Source organism: Chelonoidis abingdonii, chromosome 2 (genome assembly GCF_003597395.2).
Source record: "Chelonoidis abingdonii isolate Lonesome George chromosome 2, CheloAbing_2.0, whole genome shotgun sequence".
Lineage (NCBI taxonomy): Eukaryota > Metazoa > Chordata > Testudines > Testudinidae > Chelonoidis > Chelonoidis abingdonii.
The window spans coordinates 250,612,087-250,631,344 of record NC_133770.1 but is presented as its reverse complement, the minus strand read 5'-3'; positions in this window follow the sequence as shown (position 1 = coordinate 250,631,344).

Here is a 19,258-nt window from a genome sequence, read left to right as displayed (position 1 = left end):
AAACAAATTTCAAAATGTTAACATTTTCTGTGAAACTATGGTTGCCAACTGTCACTGCAAAAAAACGAACACCCTTGCCTTGCCCCTTTCCTGAGGCCACACCCCCCACCCACTGAGGGGTGCAGAGTGAAGGAGGGCGTGTGGACTCTGGGAGGGACTTTGGGTGTAGGAGGGGACTCAGGGCTGGGGCAGGGGGTTGGTATGTGGGAGGGGCTGAGGGTGAGAGCGTGTGGGCTCCAGCGGCCCTTACCTCAGGCAGCTCCTGAAAAACAGATGGTATGTCCCTGTGGCCTTTAGATGCAGAAGCACCCAGGGAGGCTCTGTGTGCTGACCTTGCCCACAGGTGCCACCCCTGCAGCTCTCGTTGGCCACAGCTTCTGGCCAATGGGAGTTGCAGAGCTGGTGTTTGGGGTGGGGCCAGCAGGTGGAGAGTATCCTTGGCCACCCCTGTGCCTAAGGTCCACAGAAACATGCTGGCTGCTTCCAGGAGCTGTGCAGAACCAGGCAGCAACTTTTAAATGGCCCGGTCAGCGTTGCTGACTGAGTCACCGTGATCCCTTTTCAACTGGGTGTTCTGGCCAAAAACTAGATACCTGGCAACCCTATGTTAAACAGATGTTCTAAATTTTGACTATCTGTAATAGAAAGCCCTATAACGGTAGGTGCTTTCTAATCCAGTGTAAGCATTGGAATGGCTAATGGGGAGTGTACCAGCCTAACAAACTGCAAAAGACGTGCTTCAGGCAGACACAAAAATTCCAAGAGGTCCATGGAATACAGCAGTTATCTTTCTTGCAGAACATGCAGTGTGCACTCTTCTCCCATTCGAGCCAGCTCTGATGGGTGAGCGGTAAGAGGAATAATGGGAAGCATGATCATGCTTACTCCCAGTTGTCCATGACTTAAAATTGAAGTTGCAAGTGTTCTGGAACAAGCCCAAAGTATAGTGTATGTTTACATAAATACTGCAATAATATTACCATATTCAGTGCACAAATTCTGTTCCCACCCCACTTTCACAGCTGTAGACGGAAGACCCAAGATGTAGTGGAATTGGTGTGGCTTGAGTGTGCAGATAAGCAATATTTGGAAAGCCTATGCAGGATTAGAACATACCCAGAGTTTTTCATAAAACAAACTGGAGAGCTGTGGTGAACTGCTGCACAGATCTACACCTTCCAGATGACTGTCTATACCCAGTCTTCTCCCAGCAGTGGTTTTCATAGCAAGTCGTTCCACTCGTTAATTTGACCTATTCTTGCTATATCCTTTTGTACGTAGCACATGGATAACTCCTTATTGTGAATTCAACTCTTTGGATTGTTCTTTCAGTTTCTGCTGCCCTGCATATTTGGAAAGCTTTTTCTAAAGTTAAGTCTCCTTCATGGAGCAGTCTCTCTTAGAATCATTTGTGGCATAAAAGACAATGTGTTATCTCTGACCAGAAACTGTCAGCTCAAAGACACAGGTTTCATTGAGTTTCTTTAATTCTGTAACATATGGCTCTATAGTGTCAAATTTTTGCATGAATGTAAAAAATGTGTCTCTCTCAAAGGTTTCATTCCTCTCTGGCATGCAGTATTCCTCAATTTACTTATCTTCGTGCTTTCACCTTCTTCCAACTTAAAGTATATTCATTCTTGGGGAAGACGCATTGGATATATCAACTGAGCACAATTCAAATCTGTCTGAATTTTTTCCAGTTCTCTGCAACATTGCCTGACAACTGCAGACTCAAAGGAGGTTGTAAGATCCATTTTTGGCTCCTCTTCTTAAGCTAGTCAAGCTACTAGTGTGCTCACCAAATACATGCAAATGCCATGGTGGCTCTGTGACTGGTGCCCTACATGCTTCTCTCCTGTCTCTCTTTGTCTCCGCTTTCAGTTGCAAACACAAGAGTTAACTTCAAAATGACTGCAGTTTCCTTCTCATTCACCACTTCTGATACCATGTAATGATCTTGGTGTTTATTAAATAACAAAGCAGTGAATGAGAAAGGAATAAAAAACTTCAATAAAACAAACTGAAAAGGTACTGCAGTAAATTGCTGCACAGCCATGTAGTGCTTCCAACCCCTGCCTCCAGGGCACAACTCCAAATTCCCACACTCACAACACTGTCCCTTTGACGAAACATCTCCAAATGGCAATCTTTCATAAACATCTCTACAAATGATGCTAATACTAGTATTGTTTGTATTCTAATAGTGCCTAGAGTTCCCACTTGGGCTTAGGCCCCAACATATCAGGCAATGCAAGACTGCCTCGAAGAACTTAGTCTTAATATAAGATAGACAACTACTGATGCATAAAAATAGACAGGGAAAGCACAATGTAACAGTGAGATGATTTTAAGCAGAGCTCACGACACATAAGTTGTCTAGTCATTGTCATGTGTTTTGCAGGCATCATGGCAAGGAAAGTTTAAGAATTGCATTGCATAATAGTGGGATGTGACATTTTGGAGTTCACCCAGGCCAGTAAGTGTCTCAATCACTGCCTGCCTTGTAACCTTGAGTGTCTTGTGGCTGTGCAACTTAGGTCCAGAGCTCTGACCCCAACAGTCTGACAGCAGCCTACATGCATCACTGTGGATTTGCTCAACCTGATTACTCCTTGCACTAAGACCATAGTACCCCTGAAGTCCCAAATTTGCTCCAAAATGATCCAGTCCCTCTCTGTGGACTCACAAAGAAAGTGTTAGGTTCACTGCCTTTACAGTAAAATATTCCAACCTGTGAGCTTTCTAGAAGCACACACTATACTGAACTTATACACTGATGATTTATAAAGAAAGCAAAACAAGTTCATTAACAAAAGAGCATGGATTAAGTGATACCAAGTACAATAGATAAGGTAGAGATGGTTACAAGCAAATAAGTGAACACACACATTTGAATCTAGCAAGATACCTTTGTGAACACAGTGTTTCTCTCATCCACACTCTCCTGTCCAGCTTTTTACAGGCTGGTCTGGCCAGGACCCAGCACAGGGATCAAATCTCTTGGTTTCTTTGTCTATAGGATAGAGATGGTGTAGGATAAAGTTGCAGTCTTTCTGTTTCCTTATACCCTCAAAAGAATGACTTTGTCTTACAAGTCAGGAAGGCTTCCTGGAGATCCAGTCGCTCGTCTCTCTCAGGTGCCGGAGCCATGTTAATTGTTTGATTCTCGAGTTCAGGAACAGAAGAACCCCAAATTGTTTACTGATAGTATGTAAATTGAGGAAAATCCACATGTCTTTGTCTAGAACAAGGCTAGGCTTTACCTAGGCTAGGCTGTCTTGTCTCAAACATGTTCAAGTAAAATCATACAGAGGAAATTCATAACTTCATGTAGATCATTAACACATGCATTTACAATGATATTAATAACCAGTGTGTTATTAGCTTTTATGCCACCACACAATGAGTATTTTGCACAAATATAATTGCAGTAGTGTGTACGGTATGAATACAGGGGTGCCCATAGTCACATATGTACCTATGGGTATCATTACAGAAGACAGTCATCATTTCCCAGTTTTGCTTCGGATGCATACTTTTTCTGCATCTCTATTTACATGCAGCATTTCTTTCATTGCAGTCCTCAGGAGAGAGAGTAAAAGCATATCTACAACCTTATGGACTAGAAAATAAAATTCCCTGCTTTCTGTCATTAGGTATAATGAGAAACCATGTATAATTACAAGGTCATTCTTCTACAATCGCTCTGAAGAATAAAATATTTGTACATGTGCTGCTATGAGCATCGTTAAGAGAGCAGGAGAATAATTTTTATTCAAATGTCCATTATACTGTGAGTGAAAAGTGTTGTGTAATATTGCAGGAGATAGAGGGCTGATGGAAAGGACACCAATATTTAAACTGAAGGGACTCAGGAACCTAATTAGACTAATTTAAAAAAAAAGTCTGAGAAGAAAAAGCCATATAACAAATGAATGTTCTGTGCCCTTGTTCTAGACAAAGTGTCTGCCCCAAGGAGACTTCAAACTAAATATATATGTTTTCATTATATCATGTTGGCACATGTTATAAAGGGGCCAATTTTAAAGTAATCATAATATTTTAAGTATGGAAAAATGCATTACCATGTATTTTTTAAATCCTTTATGAATATAATGAGAATATTTTTTCTATATTGCAGAAGAAAAGGGAGCTGCTGAGACAGGATAGGCAAATAACATTCTGTCCTGAACCAAAAAGAGAGACGCTCAACCTGTTTGTAGAGAGGCAAATGAGAAAGATGAAGGAATGCAGATGAGAAGTTACTTAGAGCTTAGGGTTTCTAGGCAACATCAGCTTTCTAGAGCTGACAGAAAAGCAAGAGTTCCAACAATATAGGTTTGACAAATGAATAAAAGCCAACATCTCAGTGAAAATCTTGAAGGGGATTTAAGGGGTCAGAGAAAGCAATGTCATTGTAATACCAGTGATATACATGGTCACTACTAAGTTAGAATTTCTAACCATAATACCAGTGTTGCCAAATCATGAAATTTGCTTTTCTTGAAGCCCCAGCTCCCAGAGTTATGTTATTTTATTAGTTTTTCATTTAATAAAATTCTAACTCTTGTGTTTGTGGAAAAAAGCTTGAAAGTGTGATCCAAGTGCACTCAGAAAATTCACAACCCAGAAGGCAAAGAAAAGGAATGCTCAATTTTTAAGCTCTTGATTTGTACACTAATATCATGGTGTTTTGAGGCCTGACTCATGATTTTGGAGCTCTTGAAGTTGGCAATGCTGCAACTTCCTTCCAGAGAACAACTGGAGGCAACACTTGTGTCAGGCAGTCAGACTCCTCCCAATACTTACCCAAGCTTCCCATTATCATATGCTGATAAATGTCCCCGCCATTTCCGTGCGTGTGAGAGATCAGTCAGACTCACTGAGGTTTTGGGAAGGAAGGGGCAGGCTCATCTGCCCAAGAGCCCTTCTTCCCCCCACTGAAGTAGGTAGAGATCGGGCATGGAGGTGGGGCAAAAGGGGCGGAAAAGTTTCTCCACCTATAATTTTGACTGCAAATAAAGCAGAACTCTGACAAAAAACTAGAACTTATAGGAATGATGCCGTTTCCCAAAGAATGCTATATCAAGGACTTGGATCAAAACAAATCCACTACAGTTATTGCTAGTGCCAGCGACACTCACTTCTCTAATTCAAATAGTTTTCTTGAGACAATTCCTATTCACAGTGCATGGAGCTCAAAGTGCAGAGTAGGCAACACTGTCGCAAAGTGACATACACAGTGAACAGATGTGTAAAGATGAAGTGTCAGAAAAAATGCTGAAGAAAGAGGGCTACACATTACACCTAGCAATGCAAGGACAAAACAAGGGGATGCTGATATTGTTGTGCAGAGAAACATTCACACAGGCAGAAGGAAATATATATTTTCTACAGAGTAAATATATAGTTTCCAGAGAGCCTATGATCACGGTATATGTCTGGTTTAAGGATCCTAAAATATACCAAGATCTTGTCTATGACCATTTCCTTCATGAGGCAATTAGAAGCAGCCTTTGCCTAGAGAGTGGCAACAAGTTTGAAGGTTTTGAAAACTGACGCAGCCTATACCTTTGCCAAAAAAATCAGCATTTTGATATTTATAAGTAGCTTAACTTTTAAAATGTTTATTTAAAGAAATATGTGGTAAAGGCACATTGGTACTACAAACAAAAACATATGTCACTAACACAGCATACAAAAATATACCCCAGGATGTTGCGAAAATAAATGGGAACAGAATCTGTCATACAATTCTAAGTGCAAATAAACGTTTTAAAATTAATCCTGCCTATCATGTAAATTAATTTAGGTCCCCTGGCCATAAAGAGCTAACAATGACCCTACAGATATATGCTACTATTAAAGAAGCTAAGAGTTACTTCCTCTTTGGCACAATCACAGCTGCAAAAATAAAGACTCCTAGAACTGTTTGATAAAGTGTCATAGAAGAGACACAAAAATGATAAAGGATGAGAAACCATGCCTAACAGTGATAGACTCAAGGAGCTCAAACTATTTAATTTAACAAAAAGTAGGGTGAGGGTGACTTGATCGCAATCTATAAGAACTTACATGGGAACATATTTAATAATGGGCTTTTCAATCTAGCAGACAAAGGTAAAACAAGACCTAATGGTAGGAAGTTGAAGCTAGACAAATTCAGATTGGAAATAAGATGCAAAGTTTTCAGAATACGGAAAATTTACCATTGAATTCTCCATCATTGGTAATTTTTATATCAAGATTAGATGTTTTGGCTGAAAATATTTACCCAGCTCAACACGTAACTGACCCAGAATCAGACCCACACCTATTGAGAAACAGATTTCTTCAAAAACTTTGTAGAACTATCAGAAGTATCAGTTCCAGCAATATTTGTCTTCTTCCAGCATCCTAGATATATCATACTCAGACCACAAGAACATTTCCCCATATCGGAGGAGACCAGACAAGAGAATAAATAAAACTCACGATTACAATAAAATAAATACATTTTAAATTTAAAACCAGAGGGTTTTTTTACATAGTGCTAGTTCCTTAATTTTAGCTGTTTTATAGTCTTAAATCACTAAAGAGGATATTTTGCACTTGTTTCTTATCAAGTAATACAATTTCGAATTCTTAGAGTTTTTTCTTCTACTGAAAATTTTCAGACTTAATCTATGCCGAAAAGAGAAATTCGGAGACTCATATGCATCCCTGTGTGAGAACAGTACAAGCTTGAAACACAAAATTGATAAGAAAATAGTAGAGCTGGTTGGGAATTTTCTGTCAGATTTTTCATGGAAAATGTAGTTTCTCCATAATCAAAACTTTCCACATGAAAATTTCATTTTTGCTGGATTTTCAATTTTCTGTTGACCCAAATAAAAACATTTTGATTTGTTAAATCAAATTGAAATGTTTCAGTTGAGCACTAATCTGTGTCCACCTGAGCTTCCATATGGGAAGAATGGCCATACTAGGTCAGACCAACGGTCCACATAGCCCGCTATCCTGTTTTCTGACAGTGGTCAATGCCAGGTGCTTCAGAGGGAGTGAATGGAACAGGACAATTTATCAAGTGATCCATCCCTGCATACAGGCCCAGCTTCTAGCAATGCAAGGTTTAGGGACACCCAATGCATAATGTTGTGTTCCTGACCACATTGGCTAATAGTTGTTGATGGACCTATTGAGTTCAGGTGCATCATCTCCCCATTTGTTTCTATAGGCTAAGGTCGCTGATCAGGGTACCTTCCTTATGATGCACCAGTTTTTCTCCTCTTGCTAAACTACCATGGTGTGTAGTGGGAGCTATAGCCTGGTTGTGGGGATCGGATGCATATTGCAGAAGGAAAACATGGGGCACCTAAACTACAATTCCTATGAGTTCAGCAACAGCAACATTTTGAGTCAGGAATGTGTGATTGAAAATATGTCAAAGCAAAATGTTTCTACACACCTAAAATTCAAATTTTTTCAGAACTTTTCATTCTACTTAAAAATTAGATATTTCAACTTTGCATTTCAATTCAGGACGAACACAAATGCCAAAATATCAGAATGTTACATGGGGCAGAGGTTTGATTTTCGACCAGCTCTAACAAGTAGTCCTTGATATATTTGCACCCCACTCCATTTACCAATATATTGAACTCCACAGGTTAAAAAAGCTGAAATGATTTGTCCACATTATACTCTTACACCAAGATTTGTTATTTGAGCTAAATGGCAAGTCACTCTAGTGCTAATGGAAAGTACCAGCCTTTAATATTTTTGCCCTGGATATAATTTTTTTCACTATAAGTTTATTATATTGAAAGTCTAAATAACTATTTATTGTTAAGAAATTTTGTTTTGAAGTAACAAAGATTTTATGGCTTTTATAAAATGTCATGCAAATGTTTAACTTGAGTAGTACCATTGAAATCAGTGGGACTATTTAGGTTAGTAAAATTACATACCTGCTTCATAGTTTGCCATATCAAGGCCTTAATTTTCAATACACTGTATTTTGCCTCGTATATCAATTTTGTAAAGTTGAGATATGGTATTCTACCAGTAGTGGCATGTAAAAACAAACAAACAAAAACCCCACCAAACAACAAAAACAAAAACCCACTAAAAATCAACCCCACTGTATTTAGAATTTAGTTCGTTATCAATTTTAATCCGAGGTAGCACAAACTTTCAAATTAGTTTACAAAGCCTCACCCTAACTTAAATAAAAAACTTTAAGAGTTGAGTGATTTAAATCAATGATTTAAATTGTTCCACCCTACCAGAGAGTACACCACTTAAAAAAAAAAAGTCCTTGTGCAGGCAAAACTCTCCTTGCCAGATCCTTGAATTCATTGGCTGAAAATCTGTTCCTCTGTATTAAATGGGTGTTGTGCATGCTTAAAGACCAAGGGATCGGGACAGTAATTTTAAATTCTGTCTTGCAATGCTGTTTTCTAGTTATCAAAATGTATGACAAATGTCTTTCTGAAAGAAATTTATTTAAATAAGAAAATGGATTAAGAGAGATGGAGATAGGGAGATAATACTGCAAAATAACCCATTAGCTTGTCGTTACTGTGTGACATGAAATAGGGCAGGTGTCTGTTTTGTCTAATGCTAATGTCCTGTGTTTAATACTACTGACTCCCATTATAGAGAACACCAAATTCTCAGGCTATTTCTACTTTTTCGTCTTGTTTCTATGGTTACTATAAGAGCTGCAGTTTGTTGAAAGGGTATTACAAACATTTTTCCTTGGATTACTATAATCCGATACATACCATGATATAAAAGATTCAATTTGAGGAAGATTTGAGAAGCTGGTTGCATAACTAGTTATGTAAATATGCAGGTGAAAATTGGTGAACTTTTGCCCAGATTAAAAATTCTATAAATGTCACAAAAGGAAAGCAGGGCTTCAGAATGGCCAAACTGCCATAACGCATGTCTGAAAGAAAAGTTAAACAACAGAACTTTCAAATAAAAGAAAGAGTGAAAGAGCAGAACTTGTTTGAATAGCTCAAGATTCTGTCATGATAGAACAGGCAAATAAATTCTGAAGGACGAAGAAAGGGTATTTTATTAAAGTAGATGGATTACATTGGTAGAGATTACATCAGAAGTGTATCAACTTCACTTTTAGGTTTCATGCATAATCTGACAAAGTTCTTCAAAAGCATTTATTTCATCACATTTTATTATACCACTATAGAATCACATGTTATTAGACTGAGCATACATGATGGCTGAAAGGTGTCTTAAGTTGACATTCAGCATAATAAAAATCTAGTGTAACATTGTAACTAAACTACTGTGCAGTAGCATTGATTTAAGTGATTTCTCTCTGCAAGGATAATAGAACAGTGATTCACCTTCTCCTTGGTAAAATATCGGGATCCAAGAATCGAAGGACCATAAAAAGTAGTATCTGACACTGTATTTGAGAAATATGTCATTGTGTAATTAACAACCTAATTCATATGAACTATAGGAAGAGTTAAGGTAGAATTTCTAGTCTTACTACTGAAATGTATTTATTTTAACATTGCATTAAAGTGCCTTTTGTATATAATAAGTAACATTCACTTTATATATGCTTTACATTTTCAGCCCTAAACAATGGGTCTAAGTGACTTTGGATTTGCTTTAATGGCTGAAAATATACTGCCAACAATGGAAAGTAAACAATTTAGTTGAAAATTATTTGAGTAGCAAACATTGTTTCCACCCACATTTGTGTCATCTTGATCTGACATATGTTCTACCAAAAAGGCAGAAATCTTGTATACAATCCTATTTTTCTTAAAAACAACAAAAAGATAATCTGACCACAGCATTTAATGTAAAGAAGTCGTATGCCTTTCACCTGGCAGCATATAGAAACCAGTTGAATCTCAAAGAAACGTCAAAATGGTGATTAAGAGACTTGTATCACATCCCAAGTCTACCCCATATGTTGAACATGCTATATATTAAGAGGCATTGTAGAGCTGACTGTGTTACAATATTTTATATTTTAATGGCAACAGATGCCTCTGAACAATGATAGTTTCTGGTATAATTCTACAAGCACATTTTTCTCTATAAAAGCCTATTAGTTAACTTAGTAAATGCAGAATTAAAACAAAGGATCAATAAGATATTAAAATAGAACACAAGAGAATGACTCAACCAATAATATTTTGATCTGTATTTTGAACATCCTAAATTCAGGAATGTTTGGATTTCAATTGTTGGGTTTGCCTTTTATGAAGAAGGATCTTTGGCAGTGAAGCAAAAAGAAAAAACTGTACTTAAAGCTGGGCAAGTAATGGCTTTTTTCAATTTGCTGGCAATTCTGAAAAATTAAAATTAAAATAATTGTTTCAGATCAAATGAAATGTTTCATTTCTATTTTGACCCTTTAAATATTTTGGATTATTTAAAATAAAATTAAAATGTCAAAGTGAAGTTTAAAAATCTTTTCAAATCAAAACATTGCAACATTTTATCTTGAAAATATCAAACAAAGCATTTCAATTTTGGGTTGTTTTTTTCCTCTATCAAAATAATTTGGTGAAATTGACACAAATGCATTTAATGTTTCAGTGTCATCAAATATCCATTTTTTGAAAGAAAAAAAAAGTTTTAGGTCAAAAAATGTTCTCCCCTGCCAAAGATCTTTCTTTCCAGTCCTTTTGGAGTTGGTCAGAAGGAGCTGCTGCATATCTCTTTCCCTGAAAAACACAGTCACCACATCAAAGAAAGCAGACATCTTCTGGGAGAGACCTCTCAGCTCTTCCTGCTCACTGCCAATCTCCCGCAATTGTGAGCTTCTTGAACATCCTATCCCTTCCCTTCAGATCTTGCCAGAATCTGAATGACAGTTTCAGTTGTGTCAGTAATAAGGGCGAGAGGGAGCTCAATTCCAATTTCCTCACAAACTCCCAACTGCCCTTACAAGTCCATCCCCTCTCCCTTACCAGTCATATTCCTTCTCCCTCAGACACTCTTCAAGAAAACCCTGGAAAAGGGTTGTGTTCCCTGGAGGCTTTTCTAGTAGCCTTAAAAGGGGTGGTGAATACTCGATGGTTACAAAGACTGTGTTCTGGAGTTTAAAGGTTTGGCAGAACTGAGACAGCACCTAAGCAAATTTTTGCTGAATTAAGACATACTTCTACATTAAAATGCCAATTCTAAATTACTCAACTTCAAATTTTAAAGACAATTATTTTATGCAGACTTTATGCCAATCAACCGCTAAACATGCGCCAGGATGCCCACAACCATTGGTATTCCCACAGGAAGATTCCATTAAAAAGGGGGAATGTACGTTGGGAGCTTTCTTTGCCCCCTCACCTTCTCAAGCAAGCCCAGAGAGTTCTGTTCTATATGTTCTCTGGAATAATATCTAAAAGCACATTCTGCACCCAAGGAAGGAATTCCAAGTGTAATGATCCTGAAGCCTTAACTTCCTGACTCAGCAGTGGGTTCTTTTGTGACACAGGGTTGGGGGGACCCCATCCAGTGTGAGCAAGTGCAACCCCAACTCCCTTAGGGTGTAGGCACAAGTTGTACATCATCGTCATCTCCATCTCCATAACCAGAGTCCAAATATACTCGCCCTGTTAGCAGGGCAATGAGGTCAAGCAATCAAAACAATGTATTAGCCTGCTTAGTGGGGCAGTAATGGCCCCCAATTGTCTGATTCAGTAGATTTCCCCGCCCTCTTTGGCAAGCATAAGGTCTAGTGGGTCAGGGTATGATTTACCCCCAGTTCACTGGGCTGCAAGGCCTGAGGCAACCAAAGTCACTGTAGTCCACCCCTATTTTAGCAGGGCAGTGCAGATCAGCAGTGGCAAAAGTCAATATTAGGAAGTTTTTGTCTCCATCGCTTTAGCAGGGCATAGGATCTCATGGCCATCAGCCGCCTGGATTCAACCCTAATGTCGACAGGCAGTAGGGCCCAGTGGCCAACAGGTACATCTGGATTCACCACCGCATAAGGGACACAGGGCACTAGGGCCCTGACATAAAACAGATAGTTAAAGGGTTAATGTCTCTTTTAACCTGTAATAGGGTTACAAGAACAGTGAAACCTGGACCATCTCTCGAACCAGAGACCAATCATGGACAAGATACTTCAAATCTCGGATTGTGGAGGGAAGTCTTTGGTTTTGTGTGGTTTTTCTTTTTGTCTGTGTTTGTCTCTGGGACTGAGAGTGACCATACGTACTCACAGACTCTATTTTCTGTTCAAAATAGTAAGTACAATAGTAGAAAGGCGTTTAGTCCTTTTTATTGTTTTCTTAGTTTGCAAATGTGTAATCTGGCTGGTAGACATTTTAATGTGTAATTTTGCTGAAAGAATTTTAATTTTGTATTTGTGCTGGTGGGAGGACTTCTCTCTAGTGTCTATAAGCTGAAAGACCACTTAATATTCCATCTTGATTTACAGAGATAATTTTTACTTTTTATTTCTTTTATTCAAAAGCTTTTCTGTTTAAAAGACGCTGATTGAATTTTTCCCCTAGTTAAGCTCAAAGGAACTGAAGTCTGTACTCACCAGGGAATTTGTGGGAGAAGGGAGAGAAAGGGGGGGGAAAGGTGAATTTCCTCTTGTTTTAGAATCACAGAGCTTGATCTGTATTGCCATCTGGGTGAGGGGAAAAAGGGAGGGGGGGAAGGGACAATTCTCTCTGTTTAAGATTGCAAGGAGTTTGAATCACAGTGATCTCCTAGTGTAGCCCAGGAGGGAAAGATCAATGGGAGGAAGAAAAGCGGGGGGTGGGGAATGGTTTATTCTCTTTGCTGTGAGATTCAAGGGGGTTGGGTCTTGTGGTCCCCAGGGAAGGATTTGGGGAGTCAGAAGTGTCCCAAAACACTATACTTTTGGGTGGTGGCAGCCTATCAGATCTAAGCTGGTAATTAAGCTTAGAAGAATTCATGCTGGTACCCCATCTTTTGGACTCTAAGTTTCAGAGTGGGGTTTTATACCATGGCAGGCCCAGTGGCCACAGTCCCTGGATTCGCCCCCATGAACAGGGCAATAGGGCCCAGTGGCCAAGCAGCCTCAGTCAGGAAGGGAGGGCACACCATCACACCAAGAAAGGGGGTCCCAGGGCCTCCCTCTCCACCAGGCCCCAGCCCAAGTAGTAGCAGGAGCACATGTCACTGAGTCAGCAGGGAGGGTTCAACCAAAACACACTGACTCAATATTCCAGTTCACTAACCAGGCCACTATCTGTTTCCCCTGGCTGCTTCCTACCATGTTTCTCACTGCTTCAGTCTGGGCATCTTGGCTCTCTCTGCATTTCCCTAACTTCTCTGTTGCTAGCCTGGCATCCTCCTGGGTTGCAGTGTCTCCAGCTCCCACAGCCTCTTGCTTCAACTGTTCCTTGGTTGGAGCCAGCAGCATGCATACTTCCTCTCCAGCAGCCAGCCCCAACTGAGATGAACTACTCCCTTTTATACTGGTGCATTTGGAGCATGCCCAGCAGAGCTGAGGGGATATGGTTTCCTTAGCCCACAATTTAGGGTTAACCCTTCCCAGTTCAGTGGTGCCCAATCATCCTCCTATATTGGCAAACATTTTCTGCATGGCATGGGGAGTGGTTAAGCCTTATCCTACTGCTTATCTTACTGATGACCAGAATAGGGGCATATGCTGCTTAAACACTATTAACTGATGTGTGTGACAATTCTGAAAAGTTTCACTTATAAGTTCAGAATTCTGGTCAGTTTGTAGAATAAGATACTGTGCTATCTTTGCATAATTTCCAGTGACTACAATGTAAATGTATAATGAAAATATTTTCATTTAATAACAACTCAATTTAAATTAGTTTTTCCCTTTAAAAACAGTTAGAAAATGAGTTAACCCAATTAGAATAAGAAATTCAAATTAGCAAGAGAAATAAATACAGAATGTGCCATCTGAAAATGAAATAACACCAAGGAAAAAATGACTAGTACAGAAAGAAATGACGGGGGAACACTTTAAAATAATGATCATAGTTAATTAATGCTGAATGGGACTGCTTCAGAAATACTTTTGGCATTCACAATAATGCCAATAGGTTCATCATTTCTTTTTGGAAGCTAACGTTAAGCCTTTGAATTAGCACCATTATGTACAGTATGATGTAGCTCTTTTCCTCGTTTCATATCTATTTTGTCATTCATAACCTCAGTCCTGAAATGTTGAACTCAGAGAGAATGAGGAAAACTAGATTAGTGATCATCATTTGCATATAAACCCTGTGGCCTTAATCTTGCCAGATTGCAAAATACAGTCTCAGCAGTCATTGTTCAGAGGTTCCAGCATTAAAATACAGAACTCTGTATTCCAGTCAGTTCCATGGATGCCTCAATTCACATTGTACAATATATTGGGTAGACTTGTGCTCTTAGACACCAATGTGAGGTTCTGGACACCTATTTCCCATGTGGGTTATAACCCGCGGCCTGTAATGTTTTCGGTCCCACTTGTAGCTGTGCTCGTGCTCCTACTTGGACTTCCGCCTTGGAACCACACCCTGACATTACAATGTGTATATTTAGCCAGCTACCAAGGTCATTGCCAGACAAAGATAAAAGAGGTTTACTTTTTGCAAAAGGTTTTAACCTCAGGTGCTTGGGTGAAATATCTACTTGAATATTAATATACTGCTTAACTAAATTCCCATTTTGAATTGAACTGCTTATCACTTCCAAAATGGTCATCTAGTACTACTGTGTTCAGTGAAACAACTTCTATCATCTCTCCCAAGAGAGAGTTGCATTTCAGCGATGAGTAAAGTACCCTAGATCAAGAATAAAATTTTCAAAAGTGACTATGTGACTTAGGAGTCTAAGTCTCATTTAAAGTCAATCAGTCTTAAGGCACCCAAGTAGTGCTGGGCAAGAAATAGTTTTCTTGTCCTGCAAAACTTTGAGATTTCAAATTTTTTCCCATTCCACATTAGGATGACACTGAGCCCTTTTTGGGAAAAAAAAAAAAAAAGAAGAAGAATGAGAGAGAGGCATCCTGCAGAATAGCTAACAGTCCAGGTGTTTGGGTGAGTTTCACTCCCTGTCTCTTGTTGCAGCTGTTCCACTGTGAAAAAATAATTAAATATTCCCTAGAACACAGAGAGATTGACTATATAGCCTAGTGGTTAAAGCACTCACCTCGGATATGGGAGATCCAGATTTAAGTCCGTGCTCCAATTAATATTTCACCATTTCAATGTAAGATATTATGTTCTGTACATCCATAGACCATGTGGGGGTAATAGTCTGTCCACAGTCACTCGCCGATGGCATACTAAATGGTTAAAGCCCTGTAAGTTTGAACAAAAACACAATACTCTATTAAAATATATATGGCTTTTAAAGTGTTTTTCCTTTAAAAATTTACATGAACCTATGAAGAGAGAATAATTAGATACGAAGGTGAAATCTCCAAAGGGAACAAAGATGTTATTGCTGTAAGCTTAACACTATGCTTTGTTTTCCCTGACCAAACTGACTTTCCAATGAAACAGCTCAGTCTCCAAATGTAAACAGAAAATATTGGCAGCTTTCAGACTAGCTTTTCATGCTGAGCCTAATGGGCAAATGGCAGACAGTTTGTAAGCTTCTTCCAAGCAAGCCTTAAAGGGACAACTTAGAGTTTGAATCTCTGTCAAACAGCTTGCTGCAGCTCTGGGGGATTTTCCCCTTATATCTACTGTGCTTTCTTCTGCATGTTCTTTTTAGTAAACAAGTAAAGACTATCAGCAAAATGACAGGGATAATTAGATTTAATTTGGATATAATTTATCACTCAGAACTGATATTCAAACATAGAATAGGAACACAGAGATGAGTTCTCCCTCATCCTTGTCTCCCTCTTCTGATCATCATCATCTGTTTTAGGCAGAGAGTGACAAAACAGCTCCATAGCTTTGGAAAAAGGAAAAAGAGTTTTTTTTCCCTTGTCATTACTGCACATTTATTTGCCCTTCTAGGGGTGATTACAATAACCTCTTCAAAGTTGCCATCATATCAGCTGCTGTTAAACAGTTGGCTTCTGAACAAGAACCAGCAAAATTGATGGTTTGGTGGCAAATTATGCACTTATCTTTCATAACTGGAAACCTGAGTTCAGATCTGAGTTTTCTTCTTAGGTCTCCCATTCAAGCCAAACTACTTTGGAGGGGATCATAGTTCAAGGTGGTTTGACTGTCAGCCCACACTCCTACCTCAAAATATATGGTTTTCACAGAACATGAGAAGATTTCCTTTTATTCACCTGTTAACTCATATGAAATACATGATATTTTCTTATTGTTGGATCTTTAGATTAAACACCATTCACTGACAGAAGGCTGAGTTTGAATAGCTATTGAATGATTAATTCTTCTCCCCTCTCCCCAGATATAGATATAGTTGTGGTGGATAAGTTTGTGATAAATATGGCTGGTTGGGAAGTTTTCAGCACAAAATCCCAATTCTTCAAGTGTGAGGAAAAGAACACCTACTTCAGATGAGCCAGTAGAACAGCTGTTAGGGCTGTCGCTTCAAACATGGGGGAACCCAAGTTCAAATCACTTTTCTGACTCCAACATAGCAGGATGTTGAATCTGCGTCTTCCCAACTAAAAGCCTTAACCAGTAACCTGGTTTTTGTTGTGCTATATAGAATAAAAACAAATGTTGAAACCTTTAAATTTTTCACAAAAAAAAAGGAATTCTTGTTTTCCAGAAAGCCCTGGCGATAACCAACTGTGAAAAAAATCAAAAAACAAACCTTGGCTCTTAAAATTTCCTTTCATAAGCCTGAACTTTTGTGAAGCATGCAGTAAGCTTTGAGACATTTGCATGAAAGGTATCTACAGTTTGTTCTTATGCTGAGATATGCTAATTGCACATTAATTTACACTGTAAAAGACATTTTCCAATACTGGCTCAAAACCTGTCAAAACACTTTTTTTTGTCTGGAAACCACTCTGTGTACCAAATATTCATTTGTGCTCCTTCACTGATCAATGCATGTTTTCTCTGTATGCATTATTGTCACAGGTAAAGGAAGGACAAATGCAGAAGAACAGAATGTGAAATCATGAACTCAGACAAAGGGTTGCTGTTTTTATTACAGAACCCAGCACTATGTAGCTCATAGTGCTGGGTGTTGTACAAATGCATAATAATAAGCATGAAGGAGGAACAAATATACAAAGCTAGCTTTGAATAGTGGAGATCTCTAGATGTCAGGAAAATAGATAGTTGGTATGCCAATGAGATGGTTAATAAAATAACAGGTTGTGTATGAAGTGTAGTCAGCATCATAGTGAACATTTTGTGAGGTAAATAAAACTGATTTTGTCCCTATCTTAACGGTCCAATATGGCAATTCTATAGAGCAGTGGTTTCCAAACTGGGGTTCACAAAATGTAAGAGAGGGGGTTCTCAGGAAAAAATTCCCTAATGGCAGACAGAGCTGGGACCCTGGGCAGCCTGGGGCCAGCAGCCCGGAGCCCCTGGACTTCCAAGAGCTATGCAGATCAAAGCAAGCATATCTATTACACTGATGAGATTTAAACTTCACGACTTATAAGAAATGGAAAGGGAGGTGGATATTTTTGCTGTTTTTAAAATTAAATGGGCAGGTAGTATTGTTTTTTAAATTATTTTGAAGAACAAGTTTAAGCTTTGTTGTAATGTGTGTTGTTTGCCTGGACTGCTCAAGATCTGAATGCTTGTGTAAGAACTTTTTGAGTTGGCTTCTTAAATACCTTCATGCTGTTTCACATCTGACACTCCTTGTTGAAACATAGGAGCCTTGTCTTATAAACAGGCTTTCAAAGTGACACAAGCTATGAAGATGAAATCTTGGAAAAGTGTTCCCATTCTCATAATGTATTAAAAATACTTTAATGATAAATAATAATTAATAATAAATAGTGTGTAATAAGCATGTCATAAAAACAAATTTTATATTTCCATGATCACTGCTTTTATAATTTATACTCAGGAAAAGGAGAAAATCCCTGGAAATATTCATTTTTAGGAGGGGGTTCGTGAGACTTGACATTTTAGTGAAAGGGGTTCACAGGTTGTTAAAGTTTTGGAACCAAAGCTATAGAGAATTTCTACAGTACAAAATGATCGAAGCCTAAAGGTTTGTTCTATACAAGTAATAATATAGTTTAATATATGATTAAACAGCAGAAAAAAATTTACAACTTCTGATAAACTTTTCTATCTTTTCTTAATTTAAAATAATAATGGATTTAATGAAAATCATATCATCTATGGGGTATTAAATTTTAGCTCCAACACTAGTCTTTTAAAGACTTCTAGGGGTTATTTTTCTCTGGTATTTTCTTTTAACTAATCAATCTAGTACTGAAATTCCAAACAGCTTTGCAGTTTAAAAGACAACTTCAGATTAACATCATTCTGTTCTAGATGAAATACATTAGAGATATCATTTCAAACTCAAAACATAACCTAATACTTTATTTAAAAATTAAATTGGGAAGTCCACATTTCTACATGAGCTACAAAAGAGACACAACCCAAAACTTCACTCACAAAGTAGTTCATCTTTCCAGTATTTTCCATTCTTCCATTAATAGAAACAGTAACTTGTGTCCAAATTACTTCCAGTATATGCATTTACAATCTTGTTTTCAGTAATATCCTCCAAACATGTCCTAGGATTTATTTCAAAACATGGATGATGTGATTTTTGCTTGTTAAGATGTTCAGTGTTAGAGAATGTATGATTTTTGCTTTTGTAACTTTCAGGAACAATGCCCAGATCAAATCATAATCTGCATTGAATCTGCATTGTAGTTGTGGGTGGCAGTGGACATTATTCTCATGGAGCTCCTGTTGTGGTGAGCATTTCATGGAGCACAATTTCCCCTAGTCATGGCTTCCATCTCTCCTGCTAAACTTAGTCTGCCTAGCATGGCAAATAGTGGACACAGCCGGATCTCCCACTGTTGCTGGGGAACCTGCACAGCTTTTACTGCTATGAACTGCACATGAAACATTCATCGGACTGGAACCGGAACACACTTCCTCACCAAATGATAAACTCATGATTTTGTGGCAGGATTCCCTGAGACCTGTTGGAGCAGTGACATGGTTATTAAAGGCTATGATGCATAGTCATGCCCTAGTGGTGAGGAAGTTGGCCATGGTGGCCTCAGCTGTGTTGCCTTGGCCTTGTTAAGCCTAGCTCAAAAAGCCTTCATAAGCTGGTCTCCCATTCCCAAACATATCATGGTGGCAAGACTTTCTCATAGACATGG